This window comes from Camelus ferus, chromosome 36 (assembly GCF_009834535.1).
Source record: "Camelus ferus isolate YT-003-E chromosome 36, BCGSAC_Cfer_1.0, whole genome shotgun sequence".
NCBI classification, from domain to species: domain Eukaryota; kingdom Metazoa; phylum Chordata; class Mammalia; order Artiodactyla; family Camelidae; genus Camelus; species Camelus ferus.
In genome coordinates, this window is record NC_045731.1 from 19,684,512 (window position 1) to 19,709,636 (window position 25,125).

At 42.1% G+C, this 25,125-nt stretch overlaps 1 long non-coding RNA gene across 1 annotated transcript; it reads right to left on the reverse strand.

The window, feature by feature from the left end:
• Positions 1 to 4,163: 4,163 nt before the first annotated feature.
• On the reverse strand, positions 4,164 to 13,370 carry LOC116661775. Its single transcript, XR_004317739.1, has 3 exons — positions 13,360 to 13,370; positions 12,790 to 12,793; positions 4,164 to 4,295 (listed from the first exon to the last, which is right to left on the reverse strand). It is a non-coding gene; the product is annotated as an uncharacterized LOC116661775 (long non-coding RNA).
• Between the last annotated feature and the right edge of the window lie 11,755 nt (positions 13,371 to 25,125).

Genomic DNA, 25,125 nt, shown 5'->3' on the forward strand with positions numbered 1-25,125 from the left:
CACGTCTTCCAACATGATGAATGAATGCCATATACTACTCTACGTAGGGAAGGAATGGCATAAGCCTATAACAAAGACAAGTAGCTCTGCAACACTGTACTAAGAGCAAAAGAGACAGACAGGAAAGTGCACATTTGAATTGGTTTCATTTCTTGGAATTTCAGACCCCATGAAATAAATGGATCCATCTACTGAGAGTGTGGGTGTTTCAGCAGAAAGCAAAAGACGGTTATGTATTCTGGGTGACTGGATATTACACAAACATGAGTTTCCATGAGTGGGTCTCTGTGTACTGTGAACTTTTAGAAAGTTTAATGACGTGTGAAACCATAAACTGTACATGGAAAATATTCCCTCCGTTTGTACTGTGTATACAGATCTGAACAAAAGGAAAGAGGGAAGAGAAAAGGACCATGGGACCCTTGTGGATAGAATCACATTTCCCTTAGGAACCTCTCGATTAATGAAGCCCCTCCCCCAAAAATGGCTTAATGCAGCAACCCCTGGGGATGTCAGTTACCGGTTGGATTCCAGGTGGAATGTTGGTGAGTACCACGAGGCTTGTTGTGGCTGGTGGATCCAAGGTAACTGGGCAGAATTCTTTGGGTGGATCAGTGTGATGTAGGGGCTGCCGCCCTATGTGGAGATTGGCTTAGGTCTTTTGTTCGGGAAGATGTGTAAGTTCGAGATACTGCTGCTGCCCAAAGACCTGAGTTCAAGGGTCAGTTTCCAGAATCTTAAAGGGCAGAGAGTGGAAGATCTGCCTGTCATCAGCATACTGGTGTGGCTCCGCGGTACTTTCCAAATTACCCAGTCCTATTGACTTCGACTGTATGGGAGACACGAACAGAAGCTGGCAGGAAACCTGGCCGCACGGATTAAGGAGAGGTGCGTACACATTGATGAGAGTTGTTCTGCTACAATGGAGAATACCGGCATGGAGACAACTCTAGAGAATACCAGGCTCAAAAGACATTCATGAGACATACTGAACCTTGGTGATACTGACATAAACATACGGAGTGTCAACGTGCACTTGAGAAAGTTACTCGAATCTCTGCTCCAAGAACGGGTCCAAGATTCCTGACGTCTAAAGAGAAGAGATGGCAGAGATGTTAAGAGCGCTCATGTTCCTCGAATTAATAGTGAGAATCCACACAACTCAACATGCATTTAAAATCATTCAGACCAAAATGCACCAAGCCCGGGTAAGCCTATTCCCAGGTTTGGGCCTAGATATCAAACACATGCACTTCACTCAACTCCACTGAGGCATCCATTTCAAAGGATCAGAACCTGAGATGCAATGAAGCCTGTAGGAGAAGAGCAAGCCCCTCCTAGAATCAGAGTTCCTCCTCCTTCTCACTCGGTGAACAACAGTGAACCATTTTAAGATCAAATACTCACAACTTAGCTCAAAAAAATTAATGATAGGAATTGAATACTTAGGAATTCAATACTTAGCTCACACAAAGTAATGATGACCTTCCCCTAGATTCAGCAAATGCTGGGGTTATTTCTTCTTTGGGCTGAAGGGAGTGTGGTAAGTGAGGGGAATCTTTGACTGAACTTGAATATGTATTAGGCCTCAGTTTTTCAAGGCAGTATAGGTAATTATTAAAATCAGATAGTGAACTGAACTGTGTAAATGGCCAAACACATTAAAGACACAGGATATGTGGACCGTCTTTCCCTTCCGTCAAGCTCCGGGTGTAATATATCATGGAGGTGCAGATTTGGTTGTGTTAAATTGCCTTAGCCTACATGATCTTATGATTAAGTGTTCTCATAACTGATAGAAGGACACCTGATTCACAATAGCCTAGCATAGCTGCAGCAGGTTTCTCATAGTTAAATGCCTCTAGGTGCTTTTGGAATCAAGCCAAAATATGTATATTTTGTATAGTGTTTCTTGTATATACCTAAAGAGGAATGTTACTCCTTGAAATGCCAACATTGCGTAGTATGTGTCATTGGCAGCAAAGGGCAACACATGCACAAGGGAAACCCAGGTTTGGGGTTATTTCATGGTTCCAATAGGTATTTCATGGTTCGTATTGTTGTTGGAGGCTTCAACAGTATAAAATGGACATGTCACCATGAAACATTTGGACTGCTGTTTTTCATTGAGTCTGTCTCTTTTTTCCTTAAAGCTGACAAAATGTTACAAAAATTGACAACTCTGGCATCTAGGTTGATTTAGTAATTTTCAAAATCTAACCACTTTCATATAAATCCCAAAACATGTAAATCAATACTCTTATCCTTCTTAAAGACAGCAACTGCGTTATCAACATAATGTCAACGCATGAGTCTTGGGAAAATCCCTCCGATCATGGCTGTATAGAGAGCAGAGATAATCAAACGTCCAATTTCAGTGAATTTTATGGGGAAAGTGTTGATTCATCGATGCCCAGTAGGCAGAGAACTAGTGCAACCTGCTCTCACTCACTCCCATACACACAGCATTGTAAACACCCACTCACCCAGCCCTTGGCACAGGACACTTGCTGAAGAGTGGTCTGTTATTTCCAAAGACATGATGAGGCCTCAGAAAACCTGGAAGCAGGAGAAGGCAAAGTAGAGAATGGAAACCAGTGCAGGATCTGATATCTGGTAATGAAGCATCAAAGGTGAAACTCTTTTACTTGGAAGTACACTCTGAAGCGGGCGGCACACATGGGATTGAAGTTGATGCGCTGAGTGTTAGAAGTGTGCTCAGCAGATGCTTGGCTGACAGAAATCAAAAAAATCAGCACAAAATATTCCTACAATTGAATCTGAGACCAATATCCGAGCTGCCAAATCTGAGCTAGCAGAGGCAGCGGGAAAAGAGGGATAGGGCTACGGATGATGGCACACGCAGAACTCAGGTATCTACAGTGCGTTGTGGGTTTTGGTGTGTCCTATCAAGAGAGCAAAGAAAACTGTGACCTCAGTGAACAGCAACCACACTGAAACGTGAGGTTGAGTTTATCGATATGTCCTACGGCCACATCCACTGCATCTGTAGGATCAGGAACCAATTTGGCATTTTGCCAATAGAGCACGTGTGGGGCTCAATAAGAGATACCATGCATCTGGTCTGAGGGTTCCAGGGGTCGTTGGGGTTGAAATCAGTATTAAAAGTTTTAGGATCTGCTACATTCGTAACCTGGACTGGGATTACGGTCTGGTATGAGGCAGAGGATGCGGAACAGCTCTGTGGTTGCCTTCGTGAACCCATGACTAAAGGATTAGTGAACAAAGAAGAGTGGTCAAATTCCACATCGTGAGAAGATGAAGCATGTCCTTCAGCATTATCTCCAAAATGCAGATGCTAAAATTTGGACGGACTGACATGGTACTGCACCGAGGACACATAGGTCGGTCTGAGGGATCATTCCAGCAGGCCCTGAACTATGACATCCATACATACGTTTCCACTGGTGTTTCTGTAGACAGAGAAAATCTGGGAAGGACTGGTAACATTGGGACATTGCAATGGCAATAGGAAGTACAAGTTCACTGTCTGTTGGATATTATGGAGACACTCCAAAATGACATATAGAAGAATGAAGAGATGAAAACATTTAGAAGTTTCATTTCCAAGAGAGGAATTGCCCTGTTCCCTTACAGAATTGTGAGATTAGCGTAATAAATATGAGGTTCTACTATTTGAAATACTATGGAATTTTCATCCGAACAAAGGCAACACAAGCAATTAGAGATATACCAGACAACACACACAGGAAAAGGACATGGCATCAATGTCTAGGGAAAATTGTCCTCACAGTAATATCATGGAATTGCGTACACCAAAGAGACAAAATTTTCACTTAACCAAGCGCTATAAGTCTATACTAGCTACCTGATAGTACTAGAACTGTAGAGAAAAAGAAGTATAGTAAATGAACAGGAAGCACCATTTTCAGTTCAAAAGAGATTGAAAGCACAAAAAATAAGTTTTCAAACAAGTAGACGGTTAAAACGCTACCAAAGCAAGCATTGAAAAAGGAGGTGAGGAAAACACTAAAGAACAACAGTATCTCAGAATCTCAAAATGCACAATACAAGAAAAGGGGAAGAGAAACTCTAAAGAAGACAAAATATTATAAGAAAACTCAATGGATTAGATAATAACTTGGCTAATGTCAGACCAAAGCAGACTAGATAATGCAGAGGGACTCGTGAATGACTGCGAAGACACGGGAACAGAAAACCCTCGATCAGAAGAAGACATAGAAAAGCAAGTGCAAACCAATGCAAATATCGCTGTTGAATCCTGGGGTAAGAGGAAGCAAGAAAGAATAGGACTCATAAGAGTCCCAAATGGAAAACAAGAAATAAAATAAAAATTCTGTAAAGGCATTTGTACAAAAATCAGAATGAAACTTCCTGAAAGCCAAGAAAGTTACATCTATACGAATTCAGGAAGTACACAGTGTCCAAAGGAGGTGGAATCCCAATAGTCCAACAAGCAGCTCTAGAATTCAAATAAACAAAGTTCATGATCATCACAGTGATCTAAAGTGCATCTCAAGGAAATGCAAATTATTCACAACAGGGCCTCCAGAGGGGTTTCAGCTGATATCTCGGCAGAAATATTGCAGGACGGTGAGATGGTGCCAGGACATAGACCATATACTGAATGAGAAAAAATCTGCAATCTAGGGTAGACTATGCCAAATGACCGCGATTCCTAACAACGGCAGAGCTAGGGAATTTCACTGAGCAGCAAATCTTAAAAGAAATCAACAGTTTGAGACTGATCCTACAACAAACATTGAGAATCCTATCATTAGAATAAAAGTAGAAAGAAGAAATGGAATAAGAGAACCATTAATGGAAATGCAAGAAGTCCATGAATTGCAAAGAAGAAAGAAGAAGGCAAGGAGGACATAGAAACCCTAAAGATGGGAGGGGGAAGCAGGAAACCATAGGTGATTTTAAGCACTATATTAAGTGAATCAGCTTATGTGACCCTCTGTCTGAAGCAAAAGGAGAGATGCAAGGTCTAAAGTGTTTGCAAAACAAACAAACAAACACCAAAAAGTTACAGTTGGCTGACATATACCAAAGAACCATCATTATTCAAAACAGAACACTCAAAATGATGTCAGGGATCATTCAGCACGCATCGACCCAGTATCACGGATAGAATGTACTCAACACACTTGTATTCAGAAAACAGACCCGTGCATTACTATTCATAAATATTGATTCAAAAGTGCTTTTCGTGACCCAACACAAACGACGGTTTTTTTTAAGATTTGGTCAAAGTACATGATATAGAATAACAAGCCTTCCAAAAGGATGAATGAATGCCATATTCTACTCTACGTAGGGAAGGAATGGCATAAGCCTATAACAAAGAGAAGTAGCTCTGAAACACTGTACTAAGAGCAAAAGAGACAGACAGGAAAGTGCACATAGGAATTGGTTTCATTTCTTGGAATTTCAGCCCCCATGAATAAAATGGATCCATCTACTGAGACTGTGGGTGTTTCAGCAGAAAGCTACAGACGGATATATATTCTGGGTGACTGGATATTACACAAACATGAGTTTCCATGAGTGGGTCTCTGTGTACTCTGAACTTTTAGAAAGTTAAAAGACGTGTGAAACCATAAACTGAACATGGACACACTTCCCTCCGTTTGTACTGTGTATACAGAGCTGAACAAAAGGAAAGAAGGAAGAGAAAAAGACCATGGGATCCTTGTGGATAGAATCACATTTCCCTTAGGAACCTCTCGAATAATGCAGCCCCTCCCCCAAAATTATCCTAATGCAGCAACCCCTGGGGATGTCAGTTACCGGTTGGATTCCAGGTGGAATGTTGGTGTGTACCGCGAGGCTTGTTGTGGCTGGTGAATCCAACGTAACTGGGCAGAATTCTTTGGGTGGATCAGTGTGATGTAGGGGCTGCCTCCCTATGTGGAGATAGGCTTAGGTCTTTTGTTCGGGAAGAATTGTAATTTCGAGATACTGCTGCTGCCCAAAGACCTGAGTTCACGGGTCAGTTTCCAGAATCTGAAAGGGCAGACAGTGGAAGATCTGCCTGTCACCAGCTTACTGGTGTGGCTCCGCGGTACTTTCCGTCTTACCCAGTCCTCTTGACTTCGACTTTATGGGAGACACGAAGAGAAGCTGGCAGAAAAGCTGGCTGCACGGATTGAGGACAGGTGCGAACACATTGATTAGAGTTTTTCTGCTACAATGGAGAACACCGTCATGGAGACAACTCTAGAGAATACCAGGCTCGAAAGACATTCATGAGACATACTGAACCTTGGTGATACTGACATAAACATACGGAGTGTCAACGTGCACTTGAGAAAGTTACTCGAATCTCTGCTCCAAGAACGGGTCCAAGATTCCTGACGTCTAAAAGAGAAGAGATGGCAGAGATGTTAACAGCGCTCATGTTCCTGGAAGTGGTAGTGAGAATCCACACATCTCAACATGCATTTACAAATCATTCAGACCAAAATGCACCAAGCCCAGGTAAGCCTATTCCCAGGTTTGGTCATAGATATCAAACACATGCTCTTCCCTCCACACCAATCAGGCATCCATTTCAAAGGATCAGAACCTGAGTTGCAATGAAGCCTGTAGGAGAAGAGCAAGCCCCTACTGAAATCAGAGTTCCTGCTCCTTCACAATCGGTGAAAAACAGTGAAAACTTTTAAGGTCAAATACTCTCAACTTAGCTCACAAATATTAATGATAGGATTTGAATATTTAGGAATTCAATACTTAGCTCACACAAAGTAATGATGACCTTCCCCTAGATTCAGCAAATGCTGGGGTTATGTCTTCTTTGGGCTGAAGGGAGTGTGGTAAGTGAGCGGAATATTTGACAACTTGAATATGTATTAGGCCCCAGTTTTCAAGGCAGTATAGGTAATTATTAAAATCAGATAGTGAACTGAACTGTATAAATGGCCAAACACATTAAAGACAAAAGATCTGTGTACCGTCTTTTCCTTCCTTCAAGCCCCGGGTAGAATATATCATGGAGGTGCAGATGAGGTTGTGTTAAATTGCCTTAGCCTACATGATCGTAAGATGAAGCGTTCTCATCACTGATAGAAGTACACCTGGTTCTCAGTAGCCTAGCATAGCTGCAGCAGGTTTCTCATAGTTAAATGCCTTTAGGTGGTTTTGGAATTAAGCCTAAATCTATATATTTTGTACACTGTATCTTGTATATTCCTAGAGAGGAATGTTACTCCTTGAAATGCCAACATTGCCTAGTATGTGTCATTGGAAACAAAGGGCAACACATGCACAAGGGAAACCCATGTTTGGGGCTATTTCATGGTCCAATAGGTATTTCATGGTTCCTATTGTTGTTGGAGGCTTGATCAGTAAAATATTGACATGTCACCTTCATATTTTTGGACTGCTATTTTACATTGAGTCTGTCTCTTTTTTCCATAGAGCTGACAAAATGTTACAAAAATTGACAAGTCTGGCATCTAGGTTGATTTAGTAATTTTCAAAAACTAACTTCACTTTCATATAAATCCCAAAACATGTAAATCAATACTCATACTTCTTAAAGAGAGCAACTGCGTTATCAACATAATGTCAACGCTGGAGTCTTCGGAATATGCCTCCGATCATGGCTCTATAGAAAGCAGAGATAAACAAACATCCAATTTCAGTGAATTCTATGGGGAAAATCTTGATTTATCGATGCCCAGTAGGCAGAGAACCAGTGCAACCTGCTCTCACTCGCTCCCATACACACAGCATTGTAAACACCCACTCACCCAGCCCTTGGCACAGGACACTTGCTGAAGAGTGGTCTTTTATTTCCAAAGACATGATGAGGCCTCAGAAAACCTGGAAGCAGGAGAAGGCAAAGTAGAGAATGGAAACCAGTGCAGGATCTGATCTCTGGTAATGGAGCATCAAAGGTGAAACTGTTTACTTGGATGTACACTCTGAAGTGGGTGGCACACATGGGATTGAAGATGATGCGCTGAGTGTTAGAAGTGCGCACAGCAGATGCTTGGCTGACAGAACTCAAAAAATCAGCACAAAATATTCTCACAATTGAATCTGAGACCAAGATCCGAGCTGCCAAATCTGAGCTATCAGAGGCAGCGGGAAAAGAGGGATAGGGCTACGGATGATGGCACACGCAGAACTCAGGTATCTACAGTGCGTTGTGGGTTATGGTGGGTCCTATCAAGAGAGCAACGAAAACTGTGACCTCAGTGAACAGCAACCACACTGGCGCGTGAGGTTGAGGTTATCGATATGTCCAACGGCCACATCCACTGCATCTGCAGGACCAGGGACCAATTTTGCATTTTGCCAATACAGCACGTGTGGGGCTCAATCAGAGATATCATGCATCTGGTCTGAGGGTTCCAGGGGTCGTTGGGGTTGAAATCAGTATTAAAAGTTTTAGGATCTGCTACATTCGTAACCTGGACTGGGATAACTTTCTGTTTTGAGGCAGGGGATGAGGAAAAGCTCTGTGGTTGCCTTCGTGAACCCATGACTGAAGGATGAGGGAACAAGGAAGAGTGGTCAAAGTCCACATCGTGAGAAGATTAAGCATTTCCTTCAGCATTATCTCCAAAATGCAGATGCTTTAATTTGGACGGGCTGACATGGTACTGCACCGAGGACACATAGGTTGGTCTGAGGGATCATTCCAGCAGGCCCTGAACTATGACATCCATACATAAGTTTCCACTGGTGTTTATGTAGACAGAGAAAATCTGGGAAGGACTGGTAACATTGGGACATTGCAATGGCAATATAAAGTACAAGTTCACTGTCTGTTGGATGTTATGGAGACACTCCAAAATGACATACAGAAGAATGCAGAGCTGAAAACCTTTAGAAGTTTCATTTCCACGAGAGGAAGTGCCCTGTTCCCTTACAGAATTGTGAGATTAGCGTAATAAATATGAGGTTCTACTAATTGAAATACTATGGTGTGTTCATCCGAACAAAGACAACACCAGCAATTAGAGATATACCAGACAACACAAACAGGAAAAGGACATGGCATCAATGTCTACGGAAATTTGTCCTCACAGTAATATCATGGAATTGCGTACACCAAGGAGACTAAAGTTTTCACTTAACCAAGCGCTATAAGTCTATACTAGCTACCTGATAGTACTTGAACAGTAGAGAAAAAGAAGTATAGTAAAAGAAACAGGAAGTACCATTTTCAGTTCCAAAGAGATTGAAGGCCCAAAAAATAATCTTTCAAACATCTAGATGGTTAAAACTCTACCAGAGCAAGCATTGAAATAGGAGGTGAGGAAACACTAAAGAACAAAAGTATCTCAGAATCACAAAAGGCAGAATACCAGAAAAGGGGAAGAGAAACTCTAAAGAAGACAAAATAATATAGGAAAACTCAATGGATGAGAAATTAACTTGGCTAATGTCAGTCCTAATCAGACTAGATAACGCAGAGAGACTCGTGCATGACTGCGAAGACACGGGAACAGAAATCCCTCGATCAGAAGAAGACATAGAAAAGCAAGAGCAAACCAATGCAAATATCGCTGTTGAATCCAGGAGTAAGAGGAAGCATGAAAGAATAAGACTCATAAGAGTCCCAAATGGAAAGCAAGAGATAAAATAAAAATTCTGTAAAGGCATTTGTACAAAAATCAGAATGAATCTTGCTGAAAGCCAAGAAAGGTTCATCTATATGTATTCAGGAATGTACACAGTGTCCAAAGGAGGTGGAATCCCAATAGTCCAACAAGCAGCTCTAGAATTCAAATAAACAAAGTTCATGATCATCCCAGTGATCTAAAGTGCACCTCAAGGAAAGCAAATTATTCACAACAGAGCCTCCAGAGGGATTTCAGCTGATATCTCGGCAGAAATATTGCAAGGACGGGGAGGGGTGCCAGGACATAGACCATATCCTGAATGAGAAAAATCTGCAATCTAGGGTAGACTAATGCCAAATGACCGCGATTCCTAACAACGGCAGAGCTAGGGAATTTCACTGAGCAGCAAATCTTAAAAGAAATCAACAGTTTGAGACTGATCCTACAACAAACATTGAGAATCCTATCCTTAGAATAAAAGTAGCAAGAAGAAATGGAATTAAGAGAACCATTAATGGAAATGGAAGAAGACCATGAATTGCAAAGAAGAAAGAAGAAGAAGGCAAGGAGGACATCGAAAACCTAAAGATGGGAGAGGGAAGCAGGAAACCATAGGTGATATTAAGCACTATCTTAAGTGAATCAGCTTATATGACTCTCTGTCTGAAGCAAAAGGAGAGATGCAAGGCCTAAAGTGTTTGCAAAACAAACAAACACCAAAAGGTTACAGTTGGATGACATATACCAAAGAACCATGATTATTCAAAACAGAATACTCAAAATGATGTCAGGGATCATTCAGCACGCATCGAACCAGTATCAAGGCTACAATGTACTCAACACACTTGTATTCAGAAAACAGACGCGTGCATTTCTATTCATAAATATTGATTCATAAGTGCTTATCGTGACCCAACCCAAACGACTGTTTTGTTTAAGATTTGGTCAAAGTACGTGATATAGAATTACAAGTCTTCCAACAGGATGAATGAATGCCATATTCTACCCTACGTAGGGAAGGAATGGCATAAGCCTATAACAAAGACAAGTAGCTCTGAAACACTGTACTAAGAGCAAAAGGGACAGACAGGAAAGTGCACATTGGAATTGGTTTCATTTCTTGGAATTTCAGCCCTCATGAAAAAAATGGATCCATCTTCTGAGAGTGTGGGTGTTTCAGCAGAAAGCAACAGACGGATATGTATTCTGGGTGACTGGATATTACACAAACATGAGTTTCCATGAGTGGGTCTCTGTGTACTGTGAAATTTTAGAAAGTTTAAAGACGTGTGAAACCATAAACTGAACATGGACACCCTTCCTTCCGTATGTACTGTGTATACAGATCTGAACAAAAGGAAAGAGGGAAGAGAGAAGGACCATGGGACCCTTGTGGATAGAATCACATTTCCCTTAGGAACCTCTCGACTAATGCAGCCCCTCCCCCAACACTGACTTAATGCAGCAACCACTGGGGATGGCAGTTACCGGATGGATTCCAGGTGGAATGTTGGTGTGTACCGCGAGACTTGTTGTGGCTGGTGGATCCAAGGTAACTGGGCAGAATTCTTTGGGTGGATCAGTGTGATGGAGGGCCTGCCGCCATATGTGGAGGATTGGCTTAAGTTCTTTTGTTCGGGAAGCTGTGTAAGTTCGAGATACTGCTGCCTGCCCAAAGACCTGAGTTCACGGGTCATGTTTCCAGAATCTGAAAGGGCCGACAGTGGAAGATCTGCCTGTCATCAGCTTACTGGTGTGGCTCCGCGGTACTTTCCGACTTACCCAGTCCTCTTGACTTCGACTTTATGGGAGACACGAAGAGAAGCCTGGCAGAAAAGCTGGCCAGCACGGATTGAGGAGAGGTGCGAATACATTGATGAGAGTTATTCTGCTACAATGGAGAATACCTGCATGGAGACTACTCTAGAGAATATCAAGCTTGAAAGGCATTCATGCGAAATATTGAACCTTGGTGATACTGAAATAAACATACGGAGTGTCAACGTGCACTTGTGAAAGTTACTCGAATCTCTGCTTCCAAGAACGGGTCCAAGATTCCTGACGTCTAAAAGAGAAGAGATGGCAGAGATGTTAACATCGCTCATGTTCCTGGAAGTGGTAGTGAGAATCCACACATCTCAACATGCATTTACAAATCATTCAGACCAAAATGCATCCAAGACCAGGTAAGCCTATTCCCAGGTATGCGCCTAGATATCAAACATCTTGCTCTTCCCTCCACTCCACTCAGGCATCCATTCAAAGGATCAGAACCTGAGCTGCAATGAAGCCAGTAGGAGGAAGATCAAGCACCTCCTAGAATCAGAGTTCCTCCTCCTTCACATCTCGGTGAACAACAGTGAACCCCTTTATGGTCAAATACTCTCAACTTAGCTCACAAAAATTAATGATAGGAATTGAATACTTAGGAATTCAATACTTAGCTCACACAAAGTAATGATGACCTTCACCTAGATTCAGCAAATGCTGGGGTTATGTCTACTTTGGGCTGAAGGGAGTGTGGTAAGTGAGGGACAATCTTTGAATGAACTTGAATATGAATTAGGCCTCAGTTTTTCAAGACAGTATAGGAAATTATTATAAGTCAGATAGTGAACTGAAATGTAAAATTGGCCAAACACATTAAAGACACAGGTTATGTGGACCGTCTTTCCCTTCCGTCAAGCCCCGGGTAGAATATATCATGGAGGTGCAGATGAGGTTGTGTTAAATTGCCTTAGCCTACATGATCGTAAGATGAAGCGTTCTCATCACTGATAGAAGTACACCTGGTTCTCAGTAGCCTAGCATAGCTGCAGCAGGTTTCTCATAGTTAAATGCCTTTAGGTGGTTTTGGAATTAAGCCTAAATCTGTATATTTTGTACACTGTATCTTGTATATTCCTAGAGAGGAATGTTACTCCTTGAAATGCCAACATTGCCTAGTATGTGTCATTGGAAGCAAAGGGCAACACATGCACAAGGGAAACCCAGGTTCGGGGCTATTTCATGGTCCAATAGGTATTTCATGGTTCCTATTGTTGTTGGAGGCTTGATCAGTAAAATATTGACATGTCACCTTCATACTTTTGGACTGCTATTTTACATTGAGTCTGTCTGTTTTTTCCTTAGAGCTGACAAAATGTTACAAAAATTGACAAGTCTGGCATCTAGGTTGATTTAGTAATTTTCAAAAACTAACTTCACTTTCATATAAATCCCAAAACATGTAAATAAATACTCATATATTTCTTAAAGAGAGCAACTGCGTTATCAACATAATGTCAACGCTGGAGTCTTCGGAAAATGCCTCCGATCATGGCTCTATAGAAAGCAGAGATAAACAAACATCCAATTTCAGTGAATTCTATGGGGAAAATCTTGATTTATCGATGCCCAGTAGGCAGAGAACCAGTGCAACCTGCTCTCACTCGCTCCCATACACACAGCATTGTAAACACTCACTCACCCAGCCCTTGGCACAGGACACTTGCTGAAGAGTGGTCTGTTATTTCCAAAGACATGATGAGGCCATCAGAAAACCTGGAAGCAGGAGAAGGTAAAGTAGAGAATGGAAACCAGTGCAGGATCTGATCTCTGGTAATGGAAGCATCAAGGGTGAAACTGTTTTACTTGGAAGTACACTCTGAAGCGGGCGGCACACATGGGATTGAAGATGATGCGCTGAGTGTTAGAAGTGTGCACAGCAGATGCTTGGCTGACAGAACTCAAAAAAATCAGCACAAAATATTCCCACAATTGAATCTGAGACCAAGTGTCGAGCTGCCAAATCTGAGCTAGCAGAGTCAGCGGGAAAAAGAGGGATAGGGCTACGGATGATGGCACACGCAGAACTCAGGTATCTACAGTGCGTTGTGGGTTATGGTGGGTCCTATCAAGAGAGCAAAGAGAAACTGTGACCTCAGTGAGACAGCAACCACACTGACACGTGAGGTTGAGTTTATCGATATGTCCTAACGGCCACATCCACTGCATCTGCAGGACCAGGGACCCATTTGGCATTTTGCCAATAGAGCACGTGTGGGGCTCAATCAGAGATATCATGCATCTGGTCTGAGGGTCTCAGGGGGCGTTGGGGTTGAAATCAGTATTAAATGTTTTAGGATCTGCTACATTCGTAACCTGGACTGGGATTACGGTCTGGTTTGAGGCAGAGGATGCTGGAACAGCTCTGTGGTTGCCTTTGTGAAGCCATGACTGAAGGATGAGGGAACAAGGAAGTGTGGTCAAAGTCCACATCGTGAGAAGATGAAGCATTTCCTTCAGCATTATCTCCAAAATGCAGATGCTATATTTTGGACCGAGCTGACATGGTACTGCACCGAGGACACATAGGTACGGTCTGAGGGATCATTCCAGCAGGCCCTGAACTATGACATCCATACATACGTTTCCACTGGTGCTTTCTGTAGACAGAGAAATATCTGGGAAGGACTGGTAACATTGGGACATTGCAATGGCAATAGAAATTACAAGTTCACTGTTTGTTTGATGTTATGGAGACACTACAAATTGACATACAGAAGAATGCAGAGCTGAAAATCTTAAGAAGTTTAATATCCACGAGAGGAAGTGCGCTGTTCCCTTACATAATTGTGAGATTCTCGTAATAAATATGAGGTTCTACTAATTGAAATACTATGGTGTGTTCATCCGAACAAAGACAACACCAGCAATTAGAGATATACCAGACAACACAAACAGGAAAAGGACATGGCATCAATAGTCTACGGAAATTGTCCTCACAGTAATATCATGGAATTGCGTACACCAAGGAGACTAAAGTTTTCACTTAACCAAGCGCTATAAGTCTATACTAGCTACCTGATAGTACTTGAACACTAGAGAATAAGAAGTATAGTAAAAGAAACAGGAAGTACCATTTTCAGTTCCAAAGAGATTGAAGGCCCAAAAAATAATCTTTCAAACATCTAGATGGTTAAAAATCTACCAGAGCAAGCATTGAAATAGGAGGTGAGGAAACACTAAAGAACAAAGTATCTCAGAATCACAAAAGGCAGAATACCAGAAAAGGGGAAGAGAAACTCTAAAGAAGACAAAATAATATAAGAAAACTCAATGGATGAGAAAATAACTTGGCTAATGTCAGTCCTAAGCAGACTAGATAACGCAGAGGGACTCGTGCATGACTGCGAAGACACGGGAACAGAAATCCCTCGATCAGAAGAAGACATAGAAAAGCAAGAGAAAACCAATGCAAATATCGCTGTTGAATCCTGGAGTAAGAGGAAGCATGAAAGAATAGGACTCATAAGAAGTCCCAAATGGAAAGCAAGTGATAAAATAAAAATTCTGTAAAGGCATTTGAACAAAAATCAGAATGAACTTGCTGAATGCCAAGAAAGGTTCATCTGTACGTATTCAGGAAGTACACAGTGTCCAAAGGAGGTGGAATCCCAATAGTCCAACAAGCAGCTCTAGAATTCAAATAAACAAAGTTCATGATCATCACAGTGATCTAAAGTGCATCTCAAGGAATGCAAATTATTCACAACAGGGCCTCCAGTGGGGTTTCAGCTGATATCTCGGCAGAAATATTGTAGGACGGTGAATGGTGCCAGGACATAGACCATATACTGAATGAGAAAAATCTGCAATCTAGGGTAGACTATGCCAAATGACCGCGATTCCTAACAACGGCAGAGCTAGGGAATTTCACTGAGCAGCAAATCTTAAAAGAAATCAACAGTTTGAGACTGATCCTACAACAAACATTGAGAATCCTATCCTTAGAATAAAAGTAGAAAGAAGAAATGGAATTAAGAGAACCATTAATGGAAATGCAAGAAGACCATGAATTGCAAAGAAGAAAGAAGAAGAAGGCAAGGAGGACATCGAAAACCTAAAGATGGGAGAGGGAAGCAGGAAACCATAGGTGATATTAAGCACTATCTTAAGTGAATCAGCTTATATGACTCTCTGTCTGAAACAAAAGGAGAGATGCAAGGCCTAAAGTGTTTGCAAAACAAACAAACACCAAAAGGTTACAGTTGGCTGACATATACCAAAGAACCATGATTATTCAAAACAGAATACTCAAAATGATGTCAGGGATCATTCAGCACGCATCGACCCAGTATCACGGCTAGAATGTACTCAACACACTTGTATTCAGAAAACAGACGCGTGCATTGCTATTCATAAATATTGATTCATAAGTGCTTATCGTGTACCAACCCAAACGACGGTTTGTTTAAGATTTGGTCAAAGTACGTGATATAGAATTACAAGTCTTCCAACAGGATGAATGAATGCCATATTCTACCCTACGTAGGGAAGGTATATAGCTTTGTTATAAGCCTATAACAAAGACAAGTTGCTCTGAAACACTGTACTAAGAGCAAAAGAGTCAGACAGGAAAGTGCACATTGGAATTGGTTTCATTTCTTGGAATTTCAGCCCCCATGAAATAAATGGATCCATCTTCTGAGAGTGTGGGTGTTTTAGCAGAAAGCAACAGACGGATATGTATTCTGGGTGACTGGATATTACACAAACATGAGTTTCCATGAGTGGGTCTCTGTGTACTGTGAAATTTTAGAAAGTTATAGACGTGTGAAACCATAAACTGAACATGGACACTCTTCCCTCCGTTTGTACTGTGTATACAGATCTGAACAAAAGGAAAGAGGGAAGAGAAAAGGACCATTGGACCCTTGTGGATAGAATCACATTTCCCTTAGGAACCTCTCGAATAATGCAGCCCCTCCCCCAACACTGACTTAATGCAGCAACCACTGGGGATGGCAGTTACCGGTTGGATTCCAGGTGGAATGTTGGTGTGTACCGCGAGGCTTGTTGTGGCTGGTGGATCCAAGGTAACTGGGCAGAATTCTTTGGGTGGATCAGTGTGATGGAGGGCCTGCCGCCCTATGTGGAGATTGGCTTAGGTCTTTTGTTCGGGAAGCTGTGTAAGTTCGAGATACTGCTGCTGCCCAAAGACCTGAGTTCAAGGGTCAGTTTCCAGAATCTGAAAGGGCAGACAGTGGAAGATCTGCCTGTCATCATCTTACTGGTGTGGCTCCGCGGTACTTTCCGACTTACCCAGTCTTCTTGACTTCGACTTTATGGGAGACACGAAGAGAAGCTGGCAGAATAGATGGCCGCACGGATTGAGGACAGGTGCAAACACATTGATGAGAGTTGTTCTGCTACAATGGAGAATACCGGCATGGAGACAACTCTAGAGAATACCAGGCTTCAAAGACATTCATGAGACATATGGAACCTTGGTGATACTGACATAAACATACGGTGTGTCAACGTGCACTTGAGAAAGTTACTCGAATCTCTGCTCCAAGAACGGGTCCAAGATTCCTGACGTCTAAAAGAGAAGAGATGGCAGAGATGTTAACAGCGCTCATGTTCCTGGAAGTGGTAGTGAGAATCCACACATCTCAACATGCATTTACAAATCATTCAGACCAAAATGCACCAAGCCCAGGTAAGCCTATTCCCAGGTTTGCGCCTAGATATCAAACACTTTCTCTTCCCTCCACTCCACTCAGGCATAAATTTCAAAGGATCAGAACCTGAGTTGCAATGAAGCCAGTAGGAGGAGAGCAAGCCCCTCCTAGAAACAGATTTCCTCCTCCTTCACACTCGGTGAACAACATTGAACCCATTTAAGGCCAAATACTCTCAACTTAGCTCACAAAATGTAATGATAGGAATTGAATACATAGGAATTCAATACTTAGCTCACACAAAGTAATGATGACCTTCCCCTAGATTCAGCAAATGCTGGGGTTATGTCTACTTTGGGCTGAAGGGAGTGTGGTAAGTGAGGGGAATCTTTGACTGAACTTGAATATGTATTAGGCCTCAGTTTTTCAAGACAGTATAGGTAATTATTATAAGTCAGATAGTGAACTGAACTGTAAAATTGGCCAAACACATTAAAGACACAGGTTATGTGGACCGTCTTTCCCTTCCGTCAAGCCCCGGGTATAATATATCATGGAGGTGCAGATTTGGTTGTGTTAAATTGCCTTAGCCTACATGATCGTAAGATGAAGCGTTCTCATCACTGATAGAAGTACACCTGGTTCTCAGTAGCCTAGCATATCTGCAGCAGGTTTTCTCATAGTTAAATGCCTCTAGGTGGTTTTGGAATTAAGCCTAAATCTGTATATTTTGTACACTGTATCTTGTATATTCCTAGAGAGGAATGTTACTCCTTGAAATGCCAACATTGCCTAGTATGTGTCATTGGAAGCAAAGGGCAACACATGCACAAGGGAAACCCAGGTTCGGGGCTATTTCATGGTCCAATAGGTATTTCATGGTTCCTATTGTTGTTGGAGGCTTCATCAGTAAAATATTGACATGTCACCTTCATACTTTTGGACTGCTATTTTACATTGAGTCTGTCTCTTTTTTCCTTAGAGCTGACAAAATGTTACAAAAATTGACAAGTCTGGCATCTAGGTTGATTTAGTAATTTTCAAAAACTAACTTCACTTTCATATAAATCCCAAAACATGTAAATCAATACTCTTATACTTCTTAAAGACAGCAACTGCGTTATCAACATAATGTCAACGCTGGAGTCTTCGGAAAATCCCTCCGATCATGGCTGTATAGAAAGCAGAGATAAACAAACATCCAATTTCAGTGAATTCTATGGGGAAAGTGTTGATTTATCGATGCCCAGTAGGCAGAGAACCAGTGCAACCTGCTCTCACTCGCTCCCATACACACAGCATTGTAAACACGCACTCACCCAGCCCTTGGCACAGGACACTTGCTGAAGAGTGGTCTGTTATTTCCAAAGACATGATGAGGCCTCAGAAAACCTGGAAGCAGGAGAAGGCAAAGTAGAGAATGGAAACCAGTGCAGGATCTGATCTCTGGTAATGGAGAATCAAGGGTGAAACTGTTTTATTTGGAAGTACACTCTGAAGCGCGCGGCACACATGGGATTGAAGATGATGCGCTGAGTGTTAGAAGTGCGCACAGCAGATGCTTGGCTGACAGAACTCAAAAAAATCAGCACAAAATATTCCCACAATTGAATCTTAGGCCAAGAACTGAGCTGCCAAATCTGAGCTAGCAGAGGCAGCGGGAAAAGAGGGATAGGGCTACGGATGATGGCACACGCAGAACTCAGGTATCTACAGTGCGTTGTGGGTTTTGGTGTGTCCTATCAAGAGAGCAAAGAAAACTGTGACCTCAGTGAGAAAGCAACCACACTGACACGTGAGGTTGAGTTTATCTATATGTCCTAAGGCCACATCCACTGCATCTGCAGGACCAGGGACCCATTTGGCATTTTGCCAATAGAGCACGTGTGGGGCTCAATCAGAGATATCTTGCATCTGGTCTGAGGGTTCCTGGGGGCGTTGGGGTTGAAATCAGTATTAAAAGTTTTAGGATCTGCTACATTCGTAACCTGGACTGGGATTACGGTCTGGTTTGAGGCAGAGGATGTGGAACAGCTCTGTGGTTGCCTTTGTGAAGCCATGACTGAAGGATGAGGGAACAAGGAAGTGTGGTCAAAGTCCACATCGTGAGAAGATGAAGCATTTCCTTCAGCATTATCTCCAAAATGCAGATGCTATATTTTGGACGAGCTGACATGGTACTGCACCGAGGAAACATAGGACGGCTGAGGGATCATTCCAGCAGGCCCTGAACTATGACATCCATACATACGTTTTCCACTGGTGCTTCTGTAGACAGAGAAAATCTGGGAAGGACTGGTAACATTGGGACATTGCAATGGCAATATAAAGTACAAGTTCACTGTCTGTTGGATGTTATGGAGACACTCCAAAATGACATACAGAAGAATGCAGAGCTGAAAACCTTTAGAAGTTTCATTTCCACTAGAGGAAGAGCCCTGTTCCCTTACAGAATTGTGAGATAAGTGTAATAAATATGAGGTTCTACTAATTGAAATACTATGGTGTGTTCATCCGAACAAAGGCAACACCAGCAATTAGAGATATACAAGACAACACAAACAGGAAAAGGACATGGCATCAATATCTAGGGAAAATTGTCCTCACAGTAATATCATGGAATTGCGTACACCAAGGAGACTAAAATTTTCACTTAACCAAGCGCTACAAGTGTATACTAGCTACCTAATAATACTTGAACATTAGAGAAAAAGAAGTATAGTAAAAGAAACAGGAAGTACCATTTTCAGTTCCAAAGAGATTGAAGTCCCAAAAAATAATCTTTCAAACATCTAGATGGTTAAAACTCTACCAGAGCAAGCATTGAAATAGGGGGAGAGGAAACACAAAAGAACAAATGTATCTCAGAATCACAAAAGGCAGAATACCAGAAAAGGGGAAGGGAAACCCTAAAGAAGGCAAAATATTTTAAGAAAACTCAATGGATGAGAAAATAACTTGGCTAATGTCAGTCCTAATCAGACTAGATAACGCAGAGGGACTCGTGAATGACTGCGAAGACACGGGAACAGAAATCCCTCGATCAGAAGAAGACATAGAAAAGCAAGAGCAAACCAATGCAAATATCGCTGTTGAATCCTGGAGTAAGAGGAAGCATGAAAGAATAGGACTCATAAGAGTCCCAAATGGAAAGCAAGAGATAAAATAAAAATTCTGTAAAGGCATTTGTACAAAAATCAGAATGAAACTTGCTGAAAGCCAAGAAAGGTTCATCTATACGTATTCAGGAACTACAAAGTGTCCAAAGGAGGTGGAATCCCAATAGTCCAACAAGCAGCTCTAGAATTCAAATAAACAAAGTTCATGATCATCTCAGTGATCTAAAGTGCATCTCAAGGAAAGCAAATTATTCACAACAGGGCCTCCAGTGGGGTTTCAGCTGATATCTCGGCAGAAATATTGTAGGACGGTGAATGGTGCCAGGACATAGACCATATACTGAATGAGAAAATCTGCAATCTAGGGTAGACTATGCCAAATGACCGCGATTCCTAACAACGGCGAGCTAGGGAATTTCACTGACCAGCAAATCTTAAAAGAAATCAACAGTTTGAGACTGATCCTAAAACAAATATTGAGAATCCTAACCTTAGTAGAAAAGTAGCAAGAAGAAATGGAATTAAGAGAACCATTAATTTGCATGCAAGAAGATCATGAATTGCAAAGAAGAATGAAGAATAAGGCAAGGTGGACTTCGAAACCCTAAAGATGGGAGAGGGAAGCAGGTAACCATAGGTGATATTAAGCACTATCTTAAGTGAATCAGCTTATGTGACTCTCTGTCTGAAGCAAAGGGATAGATGCAAAGCCTAAAGTGTTTGCAAACAAACAAACACCAAAAGGTTACAGTTGGATGACATATACCAAAGAACTATGATTATTCAAAACAGAATACTCAAAATGATGTCAGGGATCATTCAGGACGCATCGACCCAGTATCACGGCTAGAATGTACTCAACACACTTGTATTCAGAAAGCAGACGCGTGCATTGCTATTCATGAATATTGATTCATAATTGCTTATCGTGTACAAACCCAAACAACGGGTTTGTTTAAGATTTAGTCAAAGTACGTGATATAGAATTACAAGTCTTCCAACAGGATGAATGAATGCCATATTCTACCCTACGTAGGGAAGGAATGGCATTAAGCCTATAACAAAGACAAGTAGCTCTGCAACACTGTACTAAGAGCAAAAGAGGACAGACAGGAAAGTGCACATTGGAATTGGTTTCATTTCTTGGAATTTCAGCCCCCATGAAATAAATGGATCCATCTTCTGAGAGTGTGGGTGTTTCAGCAGAAAGCAACAGACGGATATGTATTCTGGGTGACTGGATATTACACAAACATGAGTTTCCATGAGTGGGTCTCTGTGTACTGTGAAATTTTAGAAAGTTTAAAGACGTGTGAAACCATAAACTGAACATGGACACTCTTCCCTCCGTTTGTACTGTGTATACAGATCTGAACAAAAGGAAAGAGGGAAGAGAAAAGGACCATGGGACCCTTGTGGATAGAATCACATTTCCCTTAGGAACCTCTCGACTAATGCAGCCCCTCCCCCAACACTGACTTAATGCAGCAACCACTGGGGATGGCAGTTACCGGTTGGATTCCAGGTGGAATGTTGGTGTGTACCGCGAGGCTTGTTGTGGCTGGTGGATCCAAGGTAACTGGGCAGAATTCTTTGGGTGGATCAGTGTGATGGAGGGCCTGACGACCCTATGTGGAGATTGGCTTAGTTCTTTTGTTCGGGAAGATGTGTAAGTTCGAGATACTGCTGCTGCCCAAAGACCTGAGTTCAAGGGTCAGTTTCCAGAATCTGAAAGGGCAGACAGTGGAAGATCTGCCTGTCATCATCTTACTGGTGTGGCTCCGCGGTACTTTCCGACTTACCCAGTCCTCTTGACTTCGACTTTATGGGAGACACGAAGAGAAGCTGGCAGAAAAGCTGGCCGCACGGATTGAGGAGAGGTGCGAACACATTGATGAGAGTTGTTCTGCTACAATGGAGAATACCTGCATGGAGACAACTCTAGAGAATACCAGGCTTCGAAAGGACATTCATGAGACATACTGAACCTTGGTGATACTGACATAAACATACGGTGTGTCAACGTGCACTTGAGAAAGTTACTCGAATCTCTGCTCCAAGAACGGGTCCAAGATTCCTGACGTCTAAAAGAGAAGAGATGGCAGAGATGTTAACAGCGCTCATGTTCCTGGAAGTGGTAGTGAGAATCCACACATCTCAACATGCATTTACAAATCATTCAGACCAAAATGCACCAAGCCCAGGTAAGCCTATTCCCAGGTTTGCGCCTAGATATCAAACACATGCTCTTCCCTCCACTCCACTCAGGCATCCATTTCAAAGGATCAGAACCTGAGCTGCAATGAAGCCAGTAGGAGAAGAGCAAGCCCCTCCTAGAATCAGAGTTCCTCCTCCTTCACACTCGGTGAACAACAGTGAACCCCTTTAAGGTCAAATACTCTCAACTTAGCTCACAAAATGTAATGATAGGAATTGAATACTTAGGAATTCAATACTTAGCTCACACAAAGTAATGATGACCTTCCCCTAGATTCAGCAAATGCTGGGGTTATGTCTTCTTTGGGCTGAAGGGAGTGTGGTAAGTGAGGGGAATCTTTGACTGAACTTGAATATGTATTAGGCCTCAGTTTTTCAAGGCAGTATAGGTAATTATTATAAGTCAGATAGTGAACTGAAACTGTATAAGTGGCCAAACACATTAAAGACACAGGTTATGTGGACCGTCTTTCCCTTCCGTCAAGCCCCGTTTGTAATATATCATGGAGGTGCAGATGAGGTTGTGTTAAATTGCCTTAGCCTACATGATCGTAAGATGAAGCGTTCTCATCACTGATAGAAGTACACCTGGTTCTCAGTAGCCTAGCATAGCTGCAGCAGGTTTCTCATAGTTAAATGCCTATAGGTGGTTTTGGAATCAAGCCTAAATCTGTATATTTTGTACACTGTATCTTGTATATTCCTAGAGAGGAATGTTACTCCTTGAAATGCCAACATTGCCTAGTATGTGTCATTGGAAGCAAAGGGCAACACATGCACAAGGGAAACCCAGGTTCGGGGCTATTTCATGGTCCAATAGGTATTTCATGGTTCCTATTGTTGTTGGAGGCTTCATCAGTAAAATATTGACATGTCACCTTCAAACTTTTGGACTGCTATTTTACATTGAGTCTGTCTCTTTTTTCCTTAGAGCTGACAAAATGTTACAAAAATTGACAAGTCTGGCTTCTAGGTTGATTTAGTAATTTTCAAAAACTAACTTCACTTCCATATAAATCCCAAAACATGTAAATCAATACTCTTATACTATCTTAAAGACAGCAACTGCGTTATCAACATAATGTCAACGCTGGAGTCTTCAGGAAAATCCCTCCGATCATGGTGTATAGAAAGCAGACATAAACAAACATCCAATTTCAGTGAATTCTATGGGGAAAGTGTTGATTTATCGATGCCCAGTAGGCAGAGAACCAGTGCAACCTGCTCTCACTCGCTCCCATACACACAGCATTGTAAACACCCACTCACCCAGCCCTTGGCACAGGACACTTGCTGAAGAGTGGTCTGTTATTTCCAAAGACATGATGAGGCCTCAGAAAACCTGGAAGCAGGAGAAGGCAAAGTAGAGAATGGAAACCAGTGCAGGATCTGATCTCTGGTAATGGAAGCATCAAAGGTGAAACTGTTTACTTGGACGTACACTCTGAAGCGGGCGGCACACATGGGATTCAAGTTGATGCGCTGAGTGTTAGAAGAGTGCACAGCAGATGCTTGGCTGACAGAACTCAAAAAAATCAGCACAAAATATTCCCACAATTGAATCTGAGACCAAGATCCGAGCTGCCAAATCTGAGCTAGCAGAGGCAGCGGGAAAAGAGGGATAGGGCTACGGATGATGGCACACGCAGAACTCAGGTATCTACAGTGCGTTGTGGGTTATGGTGGGTCCTATCAAGAGAGCAAAGAGAACTGTGACCTCAGTGAGACAGCAACCACACTGGCGCGTGAGGTTGAGTTTATCGATATGTCCTACGGCCACATCCACTGCATCTGCAGGACCAGGGACCAATTTGGCATTTTGCCAATAGAGCACGTGTGGGGCTCAATCAGAGATATCATGCATCTGGTCTGAGGGTTCCAGGGATGCGTTGGGGTTGAAATCAGTATTAAAAGTTTTAGGATCTGCTACATTCGTAACCTGGACTGGGATTACGGTCTGGTTTGAGGCAGAGGATGTAGAACAGCTCTGTGGTTGCCTTCATGAACCCATGACTGAAGGATGAGGGAACAAGAAATAGTGGTCAAAGTCCACATCGTGAAAAGATGAAGCAATTCCTTCAGCATTATCTCCAAAATGCTGATGCTATATTTTGGACCGGCTGACATGGTACTGCACCGAGGACACATATGTCGCTCTGAGGGATCATTCCAGCAGGCCCTGAACTATGACATCCATACATACGTTTCCACTGGTGTTTCTGTAGACAGAGAAAATCTGGGAAGGACTTGTAACATTGGGACATTGCAATGGCAATAGAAATACAAGTTCACTGTCTGTTGGATGTTATGGAGACACTCCAAAATGACATACAGAAGAATGCAGAGCTGAAACCTTTAGAAGTTTCATTTCCACGAGAGGAAAGTGCCCTGTTCCCTTACAGAATTGTGAGATTAGTCGTAATAAATATGAGGTTCTACTAATTGAAATACTATGGTGTGTTCATCCGAACAAAGACAACACCAAGCAATTAGAGATATATACAGACAACACAAACAGGAAAAGGACATGGCATCAATATCTAGGGAAAATTGTCCTCACAGTAATATCATGGAATTGCGTACACCAAGGAGACTAAAATTTTCACTTAACCAAGCGCTACAAGTGTATACTAGCTACCTAATAATACTTGAACATTAGAGAAAAAGAAGTATAGTAAAAGAAACAGGAAGTACCATTTTCAGTTCCAAAGAGATTGAAGTCCCAAAAATAATCTTTCAAACATCTAGATGGTT